Source organism: Felis catus, chromosome B3 (genome assembly GCF_018350175.1).
Source record: "Felis catus isolate Fca126 chromosome B3, F.catus_Fca126_mat1.0, whole genome shotgun sequence".
Classification (NCBI taxonomy): Eukaryota; Metazoa; Chordata; class Mammalia; order Carnivora; family Felidae; genus Felis; species Felis catus.
The window spans coordinates 57,460,728-57,484,826 of record NC_058373.1 but is presented as its reverse complement, the minus strand read 5'-3'; positions in this window follow the sequence as shown (position 1 = coordinate 57,484,826).

Genomic DNA, 24,099 nt, shown 5'->3' with positions numbered 1-24,099 from the left:
ACAGGAGGATAAAACATAGCAAACATGTAAGAGCCCATACCATGTTAATGAGAAACTAGGATCCTTTATTGTTGGACACTTGAAGAGTCAATGTGTCCCATTCTTAACTTCTTTCAATCAGTCTGTATTTTCCTTGTATTAAGCAGTTCATCTTATTAATTCTCATAATACAGTATCTAGAATGATGCTCTGGGAGACCACAGATATTCTTACTGAAAGGGTTTCTTTCAAAGCCCCCTCCCCAGCCAAGCTTAGACAAAATTCACAGGTATATGTATTTTGCCCTCTTTGTTTTTCTAAGTCATGGTGCCCCCTCATTCTCAGAAAATAGACCACAACTACAAAACATGCTCTCCTCTAGCTGGGCCACAACCCACATCCCAGAGGAGCCCTGGATAGAGCCCCTCAAGAAACCTGCCACCTCTCTGGCCAAGAATTGACCCCTCCTCCCCATACTCTGCATGGGCACAGCTGCAATCATCTCACATCTTTAAGGAAAAAAAAAACCCAAATCCTTAAAAGGCCAGCACAACAGAAGCTCAGGGCCGACCTATCTCTTGATGTCTGGTTCCTCTTCTCCTTTGGAGAGTGAATAAACTCTGTCCTGCTAGTTGCCATACTCTTTTTGCAATTATGTACCACCTGCATCACTGGTCACCCTAACACTGAGTGTCTAAAACAATGTTCTGAAAACTATTTGGGAGTCTTAAAAACTGTGAGAGCATATATGCACGAGCTTGTGTTAACCTACATGTTTTCTACGACTTACAACATATTCTGAAGGTTATCTATTTGAGATCAAGAAAAGAATGTTTCCTGGGGACCTCGGTTCCTACTCATGTGGTAAGATATAGATATCATCGATATGAAGAACCACTGGTCTTTGGCCTGTTGGTAATAGGAGGTACATGTCATGACAAATGAAAAGGTGGTCAAGGCCAGGAAGAAACAAGGCTGAGGCCCCGCTCACACTGTGTTTCCATTTCTGAGTATTAGAAAAAAGGCTCAGGGAACTCCCTTAAAAAAAAAAAAAAGCTAACAATGGCTTAAAAATGGCCATTTCTTCTCACTTCAACATAGCTCTGTACCACAATAAGCTACCTATGAAATTCTATTTCATAAGAAAATTTTAGAAGAAATAATACAAGCTCTTTTTTGGTAAGCAGAGTTACTAGACTTGGGACAAGGATCTTTCCTAGAAAAAAGCAGCCAATGAATCATTAGTCCCCTGCAAGTTTTCCATATTCATAAAGCCCAACTTACAGGAAAAGCTTGAACTCTGTAAAGAACCACCAGGGAAAACACTTATCTCTAAGCTAAGTTAGAAGCTTGAGAATGCCACACCTACCTCAGGCTTGGACAAATCCCCTTCAAGCCTTTCTTTAAAGAGTCTTTAAAATCACCCACCTACCTCCTCTCTCCTGAGTCTAGAGTAGCTGGCACCTCTAGATCATCTGTCTTAAGATCTCTTCACACAGGTGACTCAGGAGGAGTTATTCCTTAGGTATTCCCTTGGCAGAGGTTCTTGTTACCTGAGGTCATTTCCTCTATCCCTTCCTCCTTAACAAATTCCTCTACTCTCTAGCTTGCGCCTAACGCAGGCTGTTCTCCCACACTTGAGATCTACTTCATCGTTTTGGGCAGCACCCTGTTTTACAACAGTTTTTACTCCCGTCACTGGCTTCCGGCCCGGGCAAGGCTAGACTCCAGGGTCTATTCCATCTGTGCTCTTATTTGACTTCCGATGCCTGGCTCCCTCCGCAGTGAAGCTGCTTTCCACCTCCTCTCCTGAAATTCTTGCTTTCTCTCCTTTGCCACCCTCTGACAAAATAGCTTCTTCACAGCAGACCTTTATTATCTCCCAAGACTCTGCTGTTTCTTAACTTTCTTGACGTTCTTTCCTATAATTGCCTGTCATTTCCCCCAAACCACCCCCAACCGTCAGCTAAATCCACACTAGTTGCATTTTCTTCCCCCCAGGATATAAACCCCAGCTCCCACTTCTTTCATCATCACTCTCTGCAGCTAGTCTTGCAGCTAGTTTTCTTGCTCTTCTACAAAACAAAACGCTAAAGCCAGCCCCACTGCAACCTGCCTTTTATGATGTAAACGTATCCGCACATCCTTTGTAGTCATGTGACCTTCTTCCCACAGGTAAGTTACTCCTCCTGCAAAGATTCTCCTTTGAGTGGTCTGGGGTGGAGCACAGGCGATCATAATTTTTAAAGCTCCTCAGGTGATTGTGATTTGCAGCCAAGCTTAAGAACCACTGCCGGTACCTGTTTTGCACGTAAGCTAGCTGTGCTCAAGTTCTTTTCATCCAGACAATCTTAACAAACTACAAAGAAAGATCAGACTATAGCGAGCTGCCTTTGCAGTTAGGTTTTAGATTGATCCTTGCATCAAATATGAGATATCTCTGTCCCCCACCAGTTTCTTAAAAGTTATTGACTTCTCTCATCACGCGGCCAAGATGTACTTCTCAAGGTAATTGACTCCACAGCTGAAGAAAATGTTCCCAATTCTCCAAGCTGATGATTACTTACTCCATTTTCCTTGTTCATCATTGTGATGGACAAAAGCCTTTGCCTTCAATTCAAATAGAAACATCCCTTTTTTAATCTAAGCCTGTTGCTTTTATGTTGGCCCCCTGTGGACACGAAGAGGCCAATAAGCTTTCCCTTTGTAAAACTGCTCATGCTATTGAGAACATGAATCAAGTCATACTTCAGCCTTTTGTTCTCTAGTTAAATAGTTCCAAGTTAATTAACATAATTAAAGAATATAAAAACTGGAAGGAACCATAGGGATCTTCTAGTCTAATTATTTTCAAACTTTATTTTTAAGCAGTGGTAACATTATTAAATGAAATCTTAATCCTAATGTATGAAAATTGAGACAAGCAGAGCTGCTTCAGGTGAAATATTCTGGGAAACTCTCCATGCAGGGGTAACTGATTAGGTGGCTACAAGGAACTTAGGTACTTTGCAAAATGAAGGTTGAAAATCTGTGTGTGTGTGTGTGTGTGTGTGTGGTCTCGCATCTCAACTTTACGGATAAGGAAGGCAAAGTTCCAAAACTTTACGTGGATTTTTAAGTTTCCAGTAATAGACATACTACTCTGGAGTAGCACTATTCAAAGTACTTAACAATGTAATGGAAACGTGCTTAATGGAAATGCTAGGAGGTTTGTTTTTGAATTTGACTTTTCATAAACAACAGTCTTTCCTTATTGAGCAACTGATGATAGGCACAGACCTAGATTTTTTTTCCCCACTAACCAAAAAGTACCAAATACAGAACGTCTAATATCAGAGAATATAAATAAAGATCAAATGCAAAAGATCTTTGAGTCTCTGTTCACGAAGCAGTCCCAAGAGGCCTTCCTTCCCTCCTCATGTCACCTTGGTGAAGCAGCTATACACTCCTAAAGGATTTCATCCTACTTTTGGATTCTGAACGGTGTATCCAGAAAGAAAGAAACACCACTTCTTCTATAGTCAGATGCTGTTCTGTGACTTTGCTGAAAAATAAAAATTTAACTATCAAGACATTCTTCCAGCCTCTGCATCTTGACTTTTCAGGGAACAAGTGTACCTCAGGATTCTATTGCTAGGAAAATAAAGAGCCTGGATATGCCAGATACAGAAAAGGGTTTCTAAATACTTGAATTAATTATTTTCTTCTCCTTTCCCATTAAATTTCTTTCAATGGATGCACATTTTTAAACATTCATGTTTTATGTGTGTTTTCAAAATTTTTTTTACGTTATTTTCGAGACAGAGAGAGACAGACCATGAACGGGGGAGGGTCAGAGCAAGAGGGAGACAGAATCCGAAGTAGACTCCAGGCTTTGAGCTGTCAGCACAGAGCCAGATGCGGGGCTCGAAGTCACGGATCGCGAGATCATGACCTGAGCCAAAGTCAGACGCTCAACCGACTGAGCCACCCAGGCGCCCCATGTGTGCTTTCATTCTTACCTTCCCTCCCCCTGGAGTTTCCTCCAGTTCATAGAGGCTAAACAAGCATGCAGTACCCGGAGATCCAGCTAATATGTTGGGGTGATAACCAACCTCAGGAAAATTTACTATATGGTCAGGGCCAGATGAAGACATAGGAGTATTCTGGAAAATAATTTGAACTTTTATAAAACAAATATTCCTTGCAATTTTGAACAGACTTTATTGAGAGAAGAGGCCAAGTGCATAGAAGGAAAGGGGGAAAGGAGGGTGCTCCTGGTAGATTTCAGTCTTTCGCCTATTATCTTGAGTAATTTTGCTTTAAGTAGGCACAATCCATTCAGTGAAATAGCAGCTTTATGGATCAGTGGACCTGCTAGTCCCATTCTTTTGATGGAAGGTGAGTGGCTATCTACCAACTGCTTGGACATACCCTCTGTGAAGTCTTTACCCCTGCCCCTCAGCCTAAGAAATTTATCAAATTACTCCTTCTAAGAATATGTAGAGATCTATTAGTGACATTAATGCCCTTTATGAATTGACCATATGTTTTTGACTGAACTGTCTTAATCTACTTCTTGTTAGGCACACTAGAAGACCCCCTAGAGCCACAGATTTGTAACTCTGTCTCTATTATCCATGGAGTTAAGATTCCTCACTCTGTCACGGTATTGGAATAGTGTTGTATGGTGACAGAGGGTGAGCATAGCATGAAGTACAGAGAAGTTGAATCACTATGTTGCACACCTGAAAATAATGTAGCATTGTGTGTCAACTATACTCAAAAAAAAATATAGTAAACAATAAAAGATTCATTACTCTGCCTACTCCTCAGAACATCTTCATAGCCTACCTCTTACAGGAGGATTTTCTTTAGCATAGCACTGTCCAGATGCCAGGTAATGTCTTAAAAATCTTTACACCTAGCATCCCATTTATTGTCTTATAACAGTACTATGAAATGCTTAAAATAGTACCATTTTACAAATAAGGAAACTGAATCTTCAAGAAATTAAGTAGCCCCTCTGAGGTGAAACAGTAGTGAATGGCAGAAATGTGACTTAAGACAGAAACATTTGAGAATCTACAAGTGTATGCAGTTCTCTGTACTGATTTCCTATAATACTTTCTGAAAATCCCCCTTATTTTCTACTAAAAGTTTTCTATAAAACTTCTTGGTAATATTTCCATATGCCTTCCCTCTAATCAACAATATCCTTTTTTTTTCTTTAATTCTGACTCTCCATATGCTCTATGAAACGTGTCAATCAACACATGAATACATCGGTAGCACATTGTGTACTTTCAACTGTACCTTCACTATACATCATAGGAGAGAAAGAGGTTGAAGCCTTGAAACTTTCCTTCTGTTCTTTCACCTCAGTTTCCTATGTGTTTTCTTGTATATGCATTTTTAGATCCAAGTGGACAATTTTCTATTTGCAACTATTGGATTAAAGGTTTTTCAAAAATACTTTCCCCAAGATTAATATCAAGAAAATGAGTGTCTCTTAAGAATATTTGCAAATTTGATGGACACATTATTGAAAGTCCTTTCCAAGTCACTGACAAAGACATTGATTCACCCTGATCCTAGTAGAACACTTTGTGATACTACCCCTAAGATCAGTCTTAAGCTCTTAGGTACCCTGGATGGAAACCAACTATCCACTAATACTGGAATGAGGACTGTATATAGCAAACCCTCCTATGATAATGTCATGAAATTTATGTACAAGTTTATATACATAAGGGTACATAAAACTTGTAAATTTTTAATGTGGTCTGCAAATATCTCAATAAAGGAAATTCAATTGTCAGTGGCATGATTTGTTTATCACACTGCCAAATGACTGCCACCAATGATCTTTCAATCTTCTTGGGGATAGGGCACTTTGTGGTAAGTTGTAGTAGTCTCTTTCCAAGTTTTAATATTAAATTGACCAGTTCTTAACTTTCCAGATTAAACACATAGAAATTCGCCTATGATTTCTAGGAGCCTGCAGATTTACTTGTTTTCCCAGTACCTGCAGGTACATGATGTCAGATACTGTTGATTTACACACGTTTGTTTAGGAAGTTTCTCTAGACAGATGATAGATAGATAGATAGATAGATAGATAGATAGATAGATAGATAGATATTTAGCATGACATTTTTCTTCTCCCACCAAACCTTAGGCCTATTACCTAACAATCCATGTCTGAGGGAATAAGGATTAGAAAAGAAGAAATAAAACTTTTTTATTTTGTTAAAACAGATTGTGATAGATACCTTCCATTATCATTTTTGGAACTTCATTCCACTTACTCCATTATGCTCTATACTCCAGGAGACTGACCTGAATGGGTTGCATGATTGTCTTTATTTTCTGGCCTTTATTTGAATTTGGCCAGTAGTAGACACTAGTAGAATGTTGGCAGATGAAAGGAGAGAAAGTTTGGGATGTGCATTTCCCTGGTTCCCTCTTTTCGTCCCTATAACAAAGGCCATGAATCCTGACAGGTTGCACTCCCTTTATTTCTCGAGGTTCAGGTAACCATTCTCATACTTTTCTCCTTCAGGCCTAGAGATGGTAGTCACTCCATTAGTTACTAACTCTGGTTTTTATGTCACAAGTTATTGCTTTCCCTAAATGCTGCCTACTTTGTAAATAGTCATCATTTTGTTAAGTTCTCCTCAATTATCCAGGATTAAGGTGCCATCCACTTACTACGGGGACCTTGAGTAATCCACAAATGACATGATCATATACTTAGAAAATCCACTGAGAGAGAACTCAGTAAGCTTGTTGTCATACGTTTGGTATGCAAAAAATAAGTTGTATTTATATACCAAAGTCAGAAATAGAAAATGACAGTGTTTAAAAGATACAATTTGCAAAAAAATATAAATTCATTTAATGTATCTCAGAATAAACCTAACTAAATTTTTCTAAGACTTTATGAAAAAAGAAAAATCTTTGTTAAATTTTAGAAAGTCTAAATATGTGCAGATATATTACGTTCATGGATTGGCTAGACATAATGTGATGGTTTTAAAGTTATCCCTTCAAAATATAGAAACTAACTCCCATCTTCTTGAGTGTGGGCTGGATTTAGTGACTTGCTTTTAAGACATACCAAGTCATAAAAGTGATAGTGTGTCACTGAATCATAAAAGGCATTGCGGATTCCCCCTTACTCTTTCTCTTGATCACTTTGAAGGAAACCAGCAGTCGTGTAGGCACTGAAGCTACCCTATGTGTAGGCCTACACAGTGAGAAATGGAGGCCTCTGACTAATGTGTTTGTGAATGAGCCAGTACTTCAGCTGCAGCAAGTCTTCAAAATCCTGGATGACACTCTGGACTGAAAACTCATGAGTGACCCTGCACTAGAACTACTCAGCTCAGCTGCTTTCAAATAAATTCCTAACCTTTAAAACTTATGTGAGATAATACATAATTGTGGTTGATGTTTTAAGCTACTACACTTTGGGGTAATTTGTTACACAGTGATACACTGATAACTAATACATCCAACATCATAAACGTGTCAGTTATTCCCAAATCAATCTCTAGACTAAGTACCATCCTAGTAAAAACTTCAATATATGTTTTGTATAACTTCACAAACTTACTGTAAAATTTTTATGTAAATATGAATATTCACTTTTTTCCTAAATAAGAGAGATGAGATGAATGACCCTAAAAGATAAGCATGCTTAATATTGGTTCAGGGATAGATAAATACATCAGTGGAATAGTTATCACAGAAAAATACTTAATTTTAAATAGATACTTATCTATAACAGTGGTAGTACTATTGGTCCAACGAGAGAGTGTGTGTTTGTAATAAATGGCAAGGAGCCTGGTTATGGTGCATATAGAAACAAAGCCCAAAACAGTAAAACAAAAATGGATCCACTCTTGGTTTGAGTTTCTGCAAAAGCAGAGAATGAGACAGAGTTTGGGTACAAGTAGTTTATTTGAGAGATGAATCTCAGGAAGCAGAGTCAGAAATTGGGAAAGTAAGGCAGGGAATATATAAAACCAAATAAAGGGTATGCTTATGAATCGATCACTTTGATGGACAAGGAGGACTCAATCCTGCTGGTAAACCCCTGAGACACTGCAAAGAAGACACCTTGGAATTTAAAGAATGAAGAAGCTGGAGTATTTATTGACCAACTCCTATCTCTCATTGGTTGAATTGTTGATCCTATAGCCAGGTTATGGTTGTTGATTGCTTGAAACAAACCATTCTAAAAACTAGTGGCACTGAAAAAAACAAAACACTTTATGATGCTCATGAGTTCTATTTGCAGGAATATGTACAGAACAAGTTAGAAGATGGCTTGTCTCTGCTCCACAATACCAGGGTACTTAACTAAGAAGACTCAAATGACTGGAAGTGACTCAAACATAAGGAAGTAGAATCATCTGGAAGCTTCTTCCATGTGGCACTTGATCTGGGATGAATCAAAGGGTGGCATCACCTGAAGCTAGCAACTAGAACACCTACTTGGGGTCTCACTGTATGGCTTGAGCTTCCTCATATCCTAGAAATCTAAAGGGAGCTATCTTTCCTATATTGCAACTTAGGCTCCAGTATGAGCAAAAGGTTAGAATCTCCATGGCAAATTCTAGCCTAGCCTGAGAAGTCATGTTGCATCACTTCTACTTCAGGAAAGTCACCAAAGGCAGCCCAGATACAAGGGAGGAGGAGGAGACCCTGCCTCTTGATACAAGGATGAACAAGAACAGTTGGTGAGAAGGATCCCAACAACATTATAGACCATCGTTTGTATCACTCAGCACTCCTTATGTTCTATTTTACCTTTAGGTATTAGCCTGTGATGATTTCAAAAAAAATCCTAATACAGGAGGCTAGTACAGTTCTACTTTTTCAGTTAATGCTGAGGATGAAATTAATATTCATATCTCCTCTTCCTCTACCCTCATCAAGAATTTATACTCTCATAAGTTGTTTTCCCAGTAAAGTGCAACAGATATTTATCCCTGTAAGGCCTGCACCTCTAGTTACCTTATCTTTGTCATGCCATTTACTATTATCACCAGGCATGCAAAGACCAAGAGGTACATCACAGAATCCTCAGAGTTCCAGACATATTTCTCTCTGTCCCTAATATAAAGTAGCAATCCTAGTTCCTCATTTACATTCACTGGCCAGTAGCCAGTAGTGTAACTCCTTTTTTGGTTTTGCCTGTTGGTACCCTGGCAAGAAGAGCCCACAGTGATCAGATGTAAGTCGTTGTTTTAGGTCAGACACAATACTCACTATAACCCTGGTAGAAATGTTACACCTTTGGTAACCAGAACTTTTAATCTTGCAGAGTCTAAAGCGGTGGCCATGGAAATGACAAATTGACTGTTGGGTTATGTGGAGTGATGGTTAGGGAGATGAATCCTATTTCTCTCCCATGGTTTCTAGAGCTATATAATCCAAATATTTGGGACATAGGAAATAAAGTGGCCATTGGTTTATCATATATACTGCATTATGAAAGACAACACTGTAAATTTACAGTGTCATCTCTAAGCTAGTACCTTAACTGAGTATTAAAAGGCCACTCTAAAACTTAGGCCTGTAGCTTCCATGTGATATGCTATATGATAGATATATGTATCTATCATAGTGGACAGATAATAGTTCCTGTGATAGTCTATTTATTGTTCCATCTCATTTGATATAAAATGGGTCCTTTTCCTGAAACAATCTCAATATTAGTAAATTAGAAACTATGTGAGGTTCTTAGATAGTTTTGCTGGCAGAGGTACTGTGAGCAGGGGATACAAACTTATCTGTAATGTGTATAAATCCAATTAGGATAAGCCGCTGCACCTTCCAGAGTGGAAAGGGTCAAGTATAAACAACTCTTCACCATGTGGCTAGTTCTTAAAAGATGGCACCGTATTGAGAGTTGAGAACAGGTCTTACTGATTTGCAGGTTACACATTCAGCAGTGATAATTTCTAGATTAGCCTTGGTGAGGAGTCCATACTGTTGAATGCATGCATTACCCTTATTCTTACCACCTCAACTACTCCATTCATACTTCCATCATGTAAGCACTGAGGTGCGTGGCCAAAGATAGAGGTTGGCTGATCTTTACTGGATGGATCACTCTTTCCACCTGATTGTTTAGTACCTCCCCTCATTATCTTGTTGCCATTAACTTAAAAAGATATCCTCATACTTTGTGTTTACTGCCTTTGGTTTTTTCACTTCCTTATTCCCTAGAATATTATGGTGACCTGATCTAATCTTGCTTCTTCTAGACCCTGACCGTTTGGTTAAGTCATTTTTTTTTTCTGCCCAAGAGTTCATGTAGACTTTCTGTTCAAGAGCTCTCTGTCCATATAGGACTTTCTGTCCAAGAGTCCTTAGCTCTTACACTTTATCCTTTCACATAAAATGAAAACCAAATCTAGTACCTTATTTTCTGCCCATAAAAGGCAGATCAGGCCTTCAGACCATGATTCAAGTCTGACATCTGTTTTAAAAGAAGGGAAGCAAAGGAGGATTAGGAAGGAAAACAGTCAGACTACAATACAGTTCTAAGAACGTTTTTACCAGTCTTATAAAAGTTTTGAGCCAGTTACCCATTACAACTTGACTAGATGTCAGCTCACATGCCATAGGAATTAGCCAGCATTTATACCTCCACAGTGCTCAGTTACTGACTAGAAACAACCTTGAGGAAACACGGTATTGGCATAAATGCAGTGGCGGTTCCAAGAGGTGGCAGCTGAGACTTTCATGTAATTTTTCTCCCTGTAGCCAGTTCCCATAAGGGAGCTGTGAATGGTGCATTCACATTGCTGTCACAAGATCTCAAATCTTCACTAATTTCCCTAACTATTTTGGGAATTACCTCCTACGTTCTGGCTTGGCATACATGTGCCTTGCCAAGCCATCTAGGGTACATGCAACTTTCATGCTCACCAGGTTTAATTTTAATATGATGTCACAAATATAATGGACAAGTGTAATGACGTATATGTATTGAGATGATGTAGGTTCCCTTTTAGTATACTGAGGCGGATAGAAGCAGGGCCAACAGAACCAAGAAGCAAGGCAGTGAAAATATATTGCCATCTATCCTAGGTGAGTACAAACTGTTTTGGTTCTCCTTCCTGATTGATCTTTAAAAGAACACATTAAGGGTGTTCTGGCCTAGGCTGGCAACCTAGGAAGACACTGAACTCACCTCCTCCACAGGATATACCAAATTACATCTCTTTATAAAGCAATTCCTCCTGAAGAAGAAATGGCAGCCAACTGAACAGCTTCTCTACAACAAAAGATAGAAAGAATGGTAAAAGAGAAGAGCAAGAGAGATGGGGACATGGTAACAAAGGGAACCCCAATCCTGATGCTGTAAACTGCAGTGGGAAAGGATAATACTGAGTGACCAGGAGTAGATCCTTCTGGATTTGGACACAGACAAGGAGCCATCGTTTAAACGAGCAACTAGCATAAAAAACAGCTAGCTCTAGAACCCTGCCAAACAGTAGAGAAATAGCTGAAACTCCCTCTGGGTGGGAGGGGCTGATGGATATAGTTTATGCTCCTCCTACATCATGGAATCATAGGCTTGTGTACTTTCTGGGCCCTAACCTAGGATCTTATCCCATGCCAGTCCCACCCATCCCACCAAGGCATCCATAGGGTGATGCACACCACTGGGATATACCTGGCTATTGTGTATTGCAGCTCCAGACTGTGTGCTAAGGTGGCATAAGTGCAAAACATTCCAGAACACTCCAGGCCCACATCACTTCAGCTTCAGATGACTTGCTAGGGCACACCTAGCACAGAGCACTACAGAACCTCCCAACTGACATTCAGATCCAGCCACCCTGCCAGGGTGTACCCTGCATGGAGTTCCCCAGGAACTTCAGCCTGTGCCTGTATCAATTCCAGGTATCCCAAAGCACCCCCTGCATGGAGCACCCTGGAACAAATGCGTCACATGGGCCTCTGCTCCAGTAACCTGGCCAAAGCACTCCCTGTGCTGAGTACTGTGGGATACTTTGGTTGGCACCCAATTCAGCTTTAGCTGTCACACCAGGTTATCCTCTGCGTGAAAAGCCCCAGGACAATCTAGCTTGCAACCACCTCAGTTTCTGGCTGATCTTTTAGGGCACCCCCCATACACAGAGTGCCGTGAAACACCCCCAGCTTGCTTTCATTTCAGCTTCAGCAGTTCCGCTGGAGTGCCCTCAGTTCATAGAACATTAACACACCCCAGTCCACACCAACTTCAGATTTAATTGTTCTGTTAGGGCATCTACTGTGCATAAAGCTCTGAGACCACACTAGCCACAGCTGCAGCCAGCCAGCAAATGTCACCAAGCACATACAGTCTACATAGGGAATGACCATACATAGGGAATAAGACCGTGACTTCAAGGTTAAAGGAAGTAACTTTTCACCTAATCCATAGGAAAACAGAAAGAAATATATATGATATGTTATAACATATATGTAACAATACAAAGTTTACCTAAAGAAACAAACAAAAAAGCTAGAACTAGAAAAAGAACAAAGCCCAAGGAAGGAAGGAAGTGATAAAGATCATATCAGAAATAAATGACATCAAGGCTGAAAAAGAAAAAAAAAAAGATGACGATAAAAGTTAATGACACCAAATTATGGATCTTTGAAAATATAAAATTGATAAACTTTTAGCTAGGCTCATTAAGAAAAAAAAAGAGATAAAGAACCCAAATAAGTAAAACTAGACATAAAAGAGAAGAAACTGACACAACAGAAATAAGAGAATTCTATGAAAAATTATATGCCCAAAAATGAACAATGTAGAAGAAATTGATATATATCTAGAAACATACAATATTCCAAAACTGAATCAGGATTAACATAAAATCTGAACAGACTGATTACTAGTAATTAAATTAAATTGGTAATGAAAAAATACCAAAAAATTAAGTCCAGGACCAGATGGATTCATAGGCGAATTCCACCAAACATTTAAAGAAGAGTGAATACCTATTCTCCTCAAACTGCTCCAAAAAGTAGAAGAGGAATGAAAGCTTCCAAATATATTCTAAAAGGCCAGCATTACTCTGATACCAAAACCAGACAAAGACACTACAAAAAAGGAAAACTACCAGCCAATATATCTGGGGAACACAAATGCAAAAATTCTCAACAAAATATTAGCAAATCACATTCAACAATACATTAAAAGAATCGTTCACAACAATGAAGTGGGATTTATTTTATAAACAGGATTTATTTTATAAAAGGAAGATTCAATATTCACCAGTCAATATGGTGCATCACCAAAAAAAGGATAAAAATTAGATGATCATCTCAATAGATAAAGAAAAAAACATTTGATAAAATTCAACATCCATTCTTTATATATATTAAAAAAAAAACTAAACAATGTGGGTTTAGAAGGAACATACTTCAACATAATAAAGGCCATATATGAAAAACTGCAGGGGCGCCTGGGTGGCGCAGTCGGTTAAGCGTCGGACTTCAGCCAGGTCACCATCTTGCGGTCCGTGAGTTTGAGCCCCGAGTCGGGCTCTGGGCTGATGGCTCGGAGCCTGGAGCCTGTTTCCGATTCTGTGTCTCCCTCTCTCTCTGCCTCTCCCCCGTTCATGCTCTGTCTTGCTCTGTCCCAAAAATAAATAAAAATCGTTGAAAAAAAAATTAAAGAAAAAAAAAAACTGCAGCTAACATCATACTCAAAAGGTGAAAAACTGAGAGCTTGTCCTTTAAGATGGAGAACAACACAAGGATATCCCCTCTTGCTGCTTCTATCACATTGTACTGGAACTCCTAGCCACAGCAATCAAACAAGAAAAGAAAATAAGAGGCATCATATTAACAAAGAAGAAATTAAAATGTCATTATTTGAAGATTACATGATGCTATATATAAAAAGTCCTAAAGATGCCACAAAAAAAACACAGGAAGTAATAAATGAATTCAGTAAAGTCACAGGATACAAAATTAATACCCATAAATCAGTAGCATTTATATACACTAATAATGATGTACAGAAAGGGAAATTAAGAGCACAATTCCAATTACAATTGCACAAACAGAATAAAATACCTAGGTATAAACCTAACCTAGGACATAAAAGATGTGTACTCTTAAAACTATAAACATTAATGAGAGAAATTGAAGATGGCACAAACATATCAGAAGATATTCCATGCTCGTGGATTGAGAGAACTAATATTGTTTAAATGCACACACTACCCAAAACAATCTATAGATTTAATGTAATCTCTATCAAAATGCCAACAACATTTTAACATAACTGGAACAAATAATCCTAAAATTTGTATGGAACCACAAAAGACCTCTGAATAGACAAAGAAATATTGAAAAAGAAGAACAAAGCTGGATGTATCATGATCCTAGGTTTCAAGTTATATTACAAAGCTGTAGTAATCAATAGTATGATCCTGGCACAAAGACAGACACACAGATAAGTAGAACAGAATAGAGAGCCCAGAAATCAATCCACACATATATGATCAATCTATGACAAAGGAAGCAAGAATGTACCATGGGATGAAGACAGTCTCTTCAACAAATGATGCTGGAAATACTGGAAAGCTAATGAAGGAATGAAACTAGACCACTTCCTAACACCGTACACAATAAACTCAAAGTGGATTGAAATAATAAATAAATAAGACCTGAATCCATAAAATTTCTAGAAGAAAACACAGAAGGTAACTTCTCTGACATTGGCCATAGTATGTTTCTATTTTATTTTATTTTATTAATTTTTTAAAGATAGGTCTCCTAAGGCAAGAGAAACAAAAGTGAAAATAAACTATTGGGACTACTTCAAAATAAAAAGATTTTGTACCGTACAAGAAACCGACAAAACAAAAAGGCAACATACTAAATGGAAGGAGATATTTGCAAATGATATATCCAATAAGGGGTTAATATTTCAAATATATAAAGAACTTCTAGAACCCAACACCAAACAAACACTCCAACTGAAAAATGGGCAGAGGATCTGAATAGACACTTTTCCAAAGAAGTCATACAGATGGCCAACAGATGCATAAAAAGATACTCAATATCTTTTGATTGCAGGGAAATGCAAATCAAAACCACGATGAAATATTACCTCACACTTGTCAGAATGGCCAAAATTAAAAACAGAATAATAAGTGCTGATGAAGATGTGGAGAAAAAGGAACTTTTGTATACTGTTGATGTGAATGCAAATTGTTACAGCCACTATGGGAAACAGTATGGCGGTTCCTCAAAAAAACAAATAAATAAAAATACAAATATCATATGATCCAGTAATTCCACTACTGAGTATTTACCTAAAGAAAATGAGAACACTACTTTGAAAGATATATGCACCCCTATGTTTATTGTAGCATTATTTAGAACAGCCAAGATATGGAAGCAACCTAAGTGTTCACTGATTGGCAAATAGATAAGAAAGATGTAGTGTGTGCATGTGCGCAAACACACACACACACACACACACACACACACACACACACACACTGGAATATTACTCAGCTTTAAAAACAGACGAGATCATGCCACTTACTACATCATACCTAGACAGTATTATGGTAAGTGAAATGTCAGGGAAAGACAAATACCATTTGATTCCATTTATATGTGGGATCTAAAAAACAAAAGAAATGAATACACCAACAAAAAGCAGGATCAGACTTATAAACGTAGCAAACTGATGGTTGCCAGAGGGGAGGGAAGTGGTAAGATGGGCAAAACAGGTAAAGGGGAGGGGGAGATACAGGATTCCAGTTATAGAATGAGTAAGTCATGGGAATAAAAGCCGCAGCTTTGGGAATATAGTCAACGGTGTTGTAGTAACATTGAATGATGACAGATGGTAGCTACATTTGTGGTGATCATAATACATATAGAAGTTGAATCACTATGCTGTCCCCCTGAAACTAACATAACATTGTGTGTCAAATATACTCAAATAAAAAATAAAAATAAAAATAAAAATAAACACTTTAGGAATATTATTCAGCCCTAAAAAAGAATGAAATCTTGCTATTTGCAACAACATGGATGGATTGATAGAGCATAATGGTAAGTGAAATAAGTCAGAGAAAGACAAGTACCATATGATTTCAGTCATATGTAGGAATTTAAGAAACAAAACAAATGAACGAAAGGGGGGGGGAAGAGACAACCAAAAAACAGAATCTTATCTATAGAGAATAAACTGGTGGCTACAAAAGGGATGGTAGGTAGGAGGATGAGAGAAATAGGTGGAGGGAATTAAAAGTATGCTTACCTTAGGGATACCTGGGTGGCTCAGTCAGTTTTAAGCCTCCTAGCTTCAGCTCAGGTCATTATCTCACGGTTTGTGAGTTTGAGCTCCACATTGGACTCTCTGCTATCTGTGCAGAGCCCACTTAGAAACCTCTGCCTCTCTCTCTCTCTGTCCCTCCCCCGATCGTACACGTGTGCTCACTCTCTCTCAAAAACAAATAAACATTAAAAAAAAAAAAGAGTACACTTATCCTGATGAGCACTGAGTAATTGTATAGAATTATTGAATCACCATACTGTACACCTGAAACTAATTTAACTGTACGTTAACTATACCGGAATTATTTTTTTTTTTAATAAAGAACACTTTAAGGAAATCAATAGCTACTACAAATAAGAAGCTTGTTTATCTGCTCTAGTAAAAATACTATCTTCAGCACCATATATATCATTGGGGCTCCCATTTGTTAAGTTTACTGTAGTCTATCACCATCTGCCATATCCATCTGGTTTTTTTGCAGGGCCATGCTAGTGAATTAAACAGAGAAATGTTGGAGACAGTCATCCTTATATCCTTTAAATCTTCAATTTTCTGTAATTCCATCTGGGTTTGCTTAAAATATTGCTTACAATTTAGCATCTTGGCTAGGGGAATGAAGTTTCAACTGCTTCAATTTGGCCTTTTCTGTTCTAAGTCTCTTAATCCATAGGTTGGAAAATGAAAATGGGATTTTTATTAGCTCCCTGGTATATTTGTTTTACTGTGGACTAGAGAAGTAAACAAAGAGTAGTCTGTATACCCATTAGACCTACTGTGAGATACTGAGATGTACTTGGTCCAGAACTCCATTTACCACATGGTCTCTATTCTGCCCCACTCTAACTGGGAAAGGGTTGGCATTTTAGACCCTTGCTATCCCTGTCACCTCATACTCTGTATTCAGTAAACCACAGAAGATCTGGGTATTCCTATTTCACCATGTATAGTTACGTGAGTTAATGGATGTAGGTCCCTTTGAAGAAGTTTGGGGGAATATTTGGTACATATTTACTATAGGTATGTAGGGTCCTCCCTTAGAAGTATCTGGTCTTTCAACTGATGGACTTGCAACTGGCTAAAGTCTGGACATTGAGTGAGAGTTTATGATTTTACATTGCATCGACTGACATTGCCCTGCTTTTGATATTTAAATGTTTTTGTTAACATAAGTAAAATTTTACATAAGAAATACTTTCATTGGCTTCCTATATGTTTCTTTTTGTGAATGCCATGTTGTCTTAGGCATAATGAAGATCCCAGGGAATCAGGGCCAATGGTTGACATTTTTTTCATGTTGACTATTATGTAATAATCTCGACTATTCTTTTGATTATTGAGTGCAACTATTTGGACTCTGCTATTCTGGAATTACATTATCCCCATTGACACTAGGGAGTCCAGTTCAGTAATGGTGTCTTTGGGACACCTCGGTGGTTCGGTCAGTAGAGCACCTGACTTCAGCTCAGGTCATGATCTCATGGTTCCTGAGATTGAGACCTGGGTCTGCTCTGTGCTGAAAGCTCAGAGCCTGGAGCCTGCTTCTGATTCTGTGTCTCCCCCTGTCTCTGCCCCTTCACTGCTTGTGCTCTCTCTCTCTCAAAAATAATTAAGTTAAAAAATATATAATGGTGTCTTCTATCATCTACTCTGGCCTATAAAGGACAGACAGTCCCACCCTCACTTGTCTGTTTCTTATTGCTTCAGTAAATAAAGTATATTCTGGGCCTTCCCTGGACACATAGTCAACTTATAATTTTCTGGTTTTATATAAAAAAATATCCGTTTTATTTATTTATTTGTTTCTTTGTTTATTGGGAGTGTGAGCATGTGGGGAGAGGGAAGAGAGAGAGGGAGAATCCTAAACAAGCTCCATGCCCAGTGTGGAGCCTGACATGGGCCTCAGGCTCACAACCATAAGATCATGACCTGAGCTGAAATCAAGAGTCAGACGCTTAACCAACTGGGCCACCTAGGCACCCTAAAAAATCCATTTTAGTAGGCATATCTCTCTCAGTTTTCCAACTTCTTCCTCCTGTCTCTGACAAGGCAATTCAAGCACCCATACTTCATCTACTATTGGCCAAAGTTTCCCACTTTTTTGGCCTCAAGATCCATTTACACTTTGAACAACCCATGAGAACCCTAAAGAGCTTTTGCTGGAGGTGCTTCAAGATGACATCATCAGAAGATCCTAAACTCACTTCCTCTCATGGACACAGCTACATATGAAATATGAAATGTGAAATCCACAGCAACATATGAAATAACTGTCTCTAAAAAAACCCCAGAAAACTAGCTGAATAGCAACTCCACAATAAAGGATAAAAAGGCCAGGTCCAAATGGGTAGGAGATGTAGAGATGCCATCTCACTAAAAACCCTGCCCCTGGTGTGGTGACCTACAACTGAAAAAGGTACCACCAATTCAGAAGTCTTCCTGAGAAGTTATGGATTTGGGCCTCATGTAAGGTGCCTCAACCCTTCAGACATGCATCAGAGAGAGACAAGCCCCCAAACATCCAACTTTGAAAAACAAAGGGGCTTATGTCCAGAAGAACCATTGGGCTGTAGGGGATGGAAATTCACACTTAAAGGGCTTGAATGCAGACCCACTTACCCAGGGACCCAATACAAAAGCAGCAGTTTTAAAAGTGCCTAAATCATACATGAAGGAGATACATTTGCTAATCTTTTTTTTTAAAAAATATTTATTTATTTAAATTCAAGTTAGTTAACCTACAGTGTAGTATTGGTTTCAGGAGTAGAACCCAGTGATTCATCACTTACATATAACATCAGTGCTTATTCCAAAAAGTGCCCTCCTTAATGTCCACCACCCATTTAGCCCATCTCCTACCCATCTCCCCTCCATCAACCCTCAATTTTTTCTCTATAGTTAAAAGTGTCTTATGGTTTGCCTGTCTGTTTTTATCTTATTTTTCCTTCCCTTCGCCTATGTTCATCTGTTTTGCTTTTTAAATTCCACATACAAGTGAAATCACATGGAATTTGTCTTTCTCTGACTTATTTTGCTTGGCATGATATATTCTAGTTCCATCATGTTGCAAATGGAAAGATTTCATTCTTTTTGATTGCTGAGTAGTATTCCAGTGTGTGTGTGTGTGTGTGTGTGTGTGTGTGTGTGTGTATCACATCTTCTTTATCCATTCATCAGTCGGTGGACATTTGTGCTCTTTCCATAATTTAGTTACTGTTATTTGTGCTCTTTCCTTAATTTAGTTATTGTTTATAATGCTACTATAACCATTGGGGGGCATGTGCCCCTTCAAATTAGCTAATCTTAAAGTGTCTGTCAAAGGGAAGGAGTCTGCTAGGACTTTTTCTGGGGATGAAGGCACTGGCAGGTGCCATTTTTGCATTCTACCTCTATCGTGCTAGCATTGGCAGGCACCATTTTTGCACTCTCCTGCTAACATGCTAGCACTGGCAGGGGTGCTGTCTCTGTACTGCCCCTGTGGACCCATCAGACTTGGGGAGCTGAGCACCTGGATCCTACAGATCTTCCAGAGCTGGGCAGTCAAGTGCCCCATCCCTATGCTACCCTTGAAGTCCTGACAGAGATGGTGAGTGCCTGCAGCCACACAGGGGACAACCCTTGAGTGTCTGGATCCACTGGCCATGGATGAATATGTTTCTGGCCCTTCAAGTTTGAAACAATTGGAGAGAGTTCTTGGCAGCCTACTACCCCTAGCATACTACACAGGTAAAAGACCCCCCCCCCCAGACTTTCTGTGAAAAAGGCATATTTACTTGTCCTAGAGCTTCAGCCTGAGGGACATACTTCAGGATTACCACACATTTAGAAGCTATGAAAGTGCTCTCAGGGAACATAGGCTGGGGGATGCCATTACTGTGCTCTTGACTCAAAACAGCTTGCTGGTATCTCCCCAAAAGGAGATATATACTCATATACTCATATGGAGCCCTAATTCTTGTACCTATTGCCAAAGGATACCTCCAGATTACATGGTTTAGAGACCAACAAGGTTTTTGATGGAAGTCCTACAGGACTGTATATATTTGCATACCTTAAAAGCTGCTGCCTGACGATCTAGCTTCCCATCAGCCTCGAAATTGGGGGTCCCTCTAGTACACTCACAGTACTTGTCAGGCTGTCAACAACTGGGAACCTATCAAGAATAATTCATGCTACTTAGACAATTCCAAAGGCTTGAGAGATAACCAACAACTAGGGCCATGTTGAATGATAAATTTCATTTCCTATATAAGGACACTTCTTCAAGATTGGAAAGACAGCTGTTTCACTTAATACATAGAAACAAATAGAGAATCAAACAAAATGAGGAGACAGAGGAATATGTTCCAAAAGAAGGAATAAGGTAAAATCCCAGAATAAAATGTTAATGAAATAGAGATAAGTAATTTATCTGAGAAAGAATTCAAAGTAATGACCAAAAGGATGCTAATTTAATTTGGGAGAAGAATGGATGAATACAGTGAGAATTTTAACCAAGAGATAGAAAATATCAGAAATGACCAAACACAAGTCATAGAGCTTAAGAACCCAATAACTGAACTGAAAAATATACTAGATGAGTTCCACAGTAGACTGGATGCAGAAAAAAAATAATAATCAGTGATCTCAAAGATAAGGCAATAGAATTCATCCAAACAGAGCAACAAAAAAATTTTTAAAGAATTTTAAAAAGTGAAGATAGTTTAACAGACCCACCAGACAACATCAAGTGGAGTAACATTCACATTACAGGGGTCCCACAGAAGAAGAAAGAGACAGAAAACTTATTTGAGGAAATAATGGCTAAAAACTTTTCTAACATGGGGAAACAGGTATCCAGATTCAGGAAGCCCAGAGAATTTCAAACAAGATGAACTGAGAGAGATTCCACACCAAGATATATTATACTTAAAATACCAAGAGTGAAAGAGAGAATCTTAAAAGCAGTGAGAGAAAAACAGCTTGTTATATACACAAGAACCCCCATAAGACTATCATATTTCTCCGCAGAAACTTTGCAGGCCAGATAGGAGTGGCATGATATACTCAAAGTGCTGAGGGGAAAAACTTCCAACCCAGAATACTCTGCCAGGCAAAGTTATCATTCAGAATTGAAGGAGGGATAAAGAACTTACCAGCAAACAAGCTAAACTGGCCCTACAAGAAATACTAAAGGGACTTCTTCTAGCTGAAAAGAAAAGGCACAGACTGGTCAGAAGAAAACATTTTACAATTAAAATCTCACTAGTAAAGGTAAATATATAGTAAAGGTAATAGATTAACCACTTATAAAGCTAGTATGAGAATAAGGAGGGTAGAAGATGACAAAGTAGGAGGATCCTGAGCTCACCTTTTCCTACAGACATACCAAGGAAACTAAATGTATTGCAACTCATTCTGAAAATGACCTGGAGACTGGCATGACCTATCTTTCACAGCTAGTCATAGATATGAAGGATATGAAGGACAGAGACATGATCAGGATCAAAACCTCTGGCATTCTTACCCACAAATGAGACATCATAAGCACATAGAGCAAAGGGATCAGACCTCACACTGGGTACCCCTGACCCTAGGGATCTGCACTGAAAGGTGAATCCCTATAACATCTAACTTTGAAAATCAGTGGGGCTTAACTCTAGGAAAGTAGAGAGCTATAGGAAACTGAGTGGCTGCCCTTAAAGAGCCAGCATGCTAAATAACTTGGCCTGTGACCCAGCATAGAAGCAGCAGTTTGAAAAGCACCTGGGATATGAAAGAGATTTAAGGACTAATTTCAGGATGTGTGTTGGATAGGCAGGGATATGCAGGAGCTCTCTGGGAACAAAAGTGCTAGTGAGCACCATTTTTCTTCCCTCCCCCAACTTAGATAGCCAGAGGCTTTCTAAAGCCAGTTGACTCTCTACATCTACCTTGCTAGCATTGTGAGCTTTGCACCAATGTTTCCCCGTGGACCAACACTATCCAATCCTCCTGTCCAGCAGGCACCCCTCCAAAGTGAATCTCCAAAGTGAATACAAAGTGAATCTACTACTACACCTAGGGGGAAGTCCCAGCTGGGACTGTGTTCCCTTCCAATGTGACTTATTTCCTGGGGAAAGGGGAGCACACCCTGACCACCAGCACTTCCGCAGCAGTAACAATGGCTCATTGCAGACAGCGGGGCTGAGTTCTAGTCCTCCCCACCAGTGAGCCCATGTGGCTCTGTTAAGATCTTGGGGAGAAAACCCTGACTGCCAGTGCACTCAAAGTAGCAGTAACCAGGCATCATAGCTAGTTTCACAAAAGAATGACAAAATTACAGAAAAAGACCTAAAGATAACAGAGATAAGAAACATGCCCAATAAAGAGTACAAAGTAATGGTCATAAAGATACTCACTAGACTTGAGAAAAGCATGTATGAACTCAGTGAGAACTTCAACAAATAGAAAATATTTGAAAGAACCAATCAGAGCTGAAGAATACAGTAAGTGAAATGAAAAATACACTAGAGGGAATGAATCAACAGCAGACTAGAAGATGCAGAAGAACAGATCAGTCATCTAGACAACATGGTAGTGGAAAGCAACTCAAGCTGAACAACAAAAAGAAAAAAAATAAAAAATGAAAATTGGGACCTTTATGACATCATCAAGTGTAATAACATTCATACTATAGGGATCCTAGAAGAAGAGACAAAGGGCCAGAAAACTTATTTGAGGCTATAATAGCTGAAAACTTCCCAACCTTGGGAAACAGACATTCAGGTCAAGGAAGCACAGAGAGGCCCTAACAATATGAACCCAAGGAGGTACACATCAAGACACATTTGATTAAAATGACAAAAATTAAAGATAAAGAGAGAATCCTAAGAGCAAGAGAAAAGGAAACCATTACATAGAAGGGAAGCCCCATAAGGCTATCAGCTGATTTTTCAGCAGAAACTCTGCAGGTCAGATGGGAGTGAGATATATATTCAAAGTGCTGAAAAGGAATAGCCTACAGCCAAGAGTATGCTACCCAGCAAGATTGTCATTTAGATTTGAAGGACAGATAATGAGTTTTGTACACAAAAAAAGCTAAAGGAATTCATTACCACTAAACCAGCCTTAGAAGAAATGTTAAAGGGAACTCCTTAAATGTAAATAAATGCCATAATCAGAAGCAAAAAAAATAACAGAAGGAAAAATTTTTACTGGTAACAGTTACCACATAGGAAAAGTAGGAGATCAATCACTTACAAAGTTGGTAAGGAAGTTAAAACACAAAAGTAGTAAAATCAATTATATCTAGAGAAATTAGGGAAGGGATAGACAAGATGTAAAATATGACATTGTATACATAGAATACTGAGTAAAGAGTAAAAATTTAGTGATTTAATGCGTTAGAACTTAAGCAACCATCAACTTGATAATGAATACTATACACATAGGATATTACAAATGAACCCCATGGTAAACGCAAGCCAAAACTCAGTAAAAGATACACAAAAAATAAAGAGAAAGAAATCTAAGCATAACACTAAAAGAAAGCCATCAGACCAGAAGGGAAGAGGGCATGAGAAGAAGGAAAAGGGAACTATAGAAACAACTAGAAAACAACAAAAATGGTAATAAGTATACACCTGTCAATAATTAGTTTAAATGTAAGCAGACCAAATGCTCCAATCAAAAGACATACAGAAGCTAAACAAGAAGACCCATTTATATCCTGTCTACAAGAGACACACTTCAGATGAAAGAACACACACTTGGACTGAAGGTGAAGGAATGGAAATAGAGGTTTTATAAAACAGAAACCCAAAGAAAGGTATCTATACTCATATCAGAGAAAATAA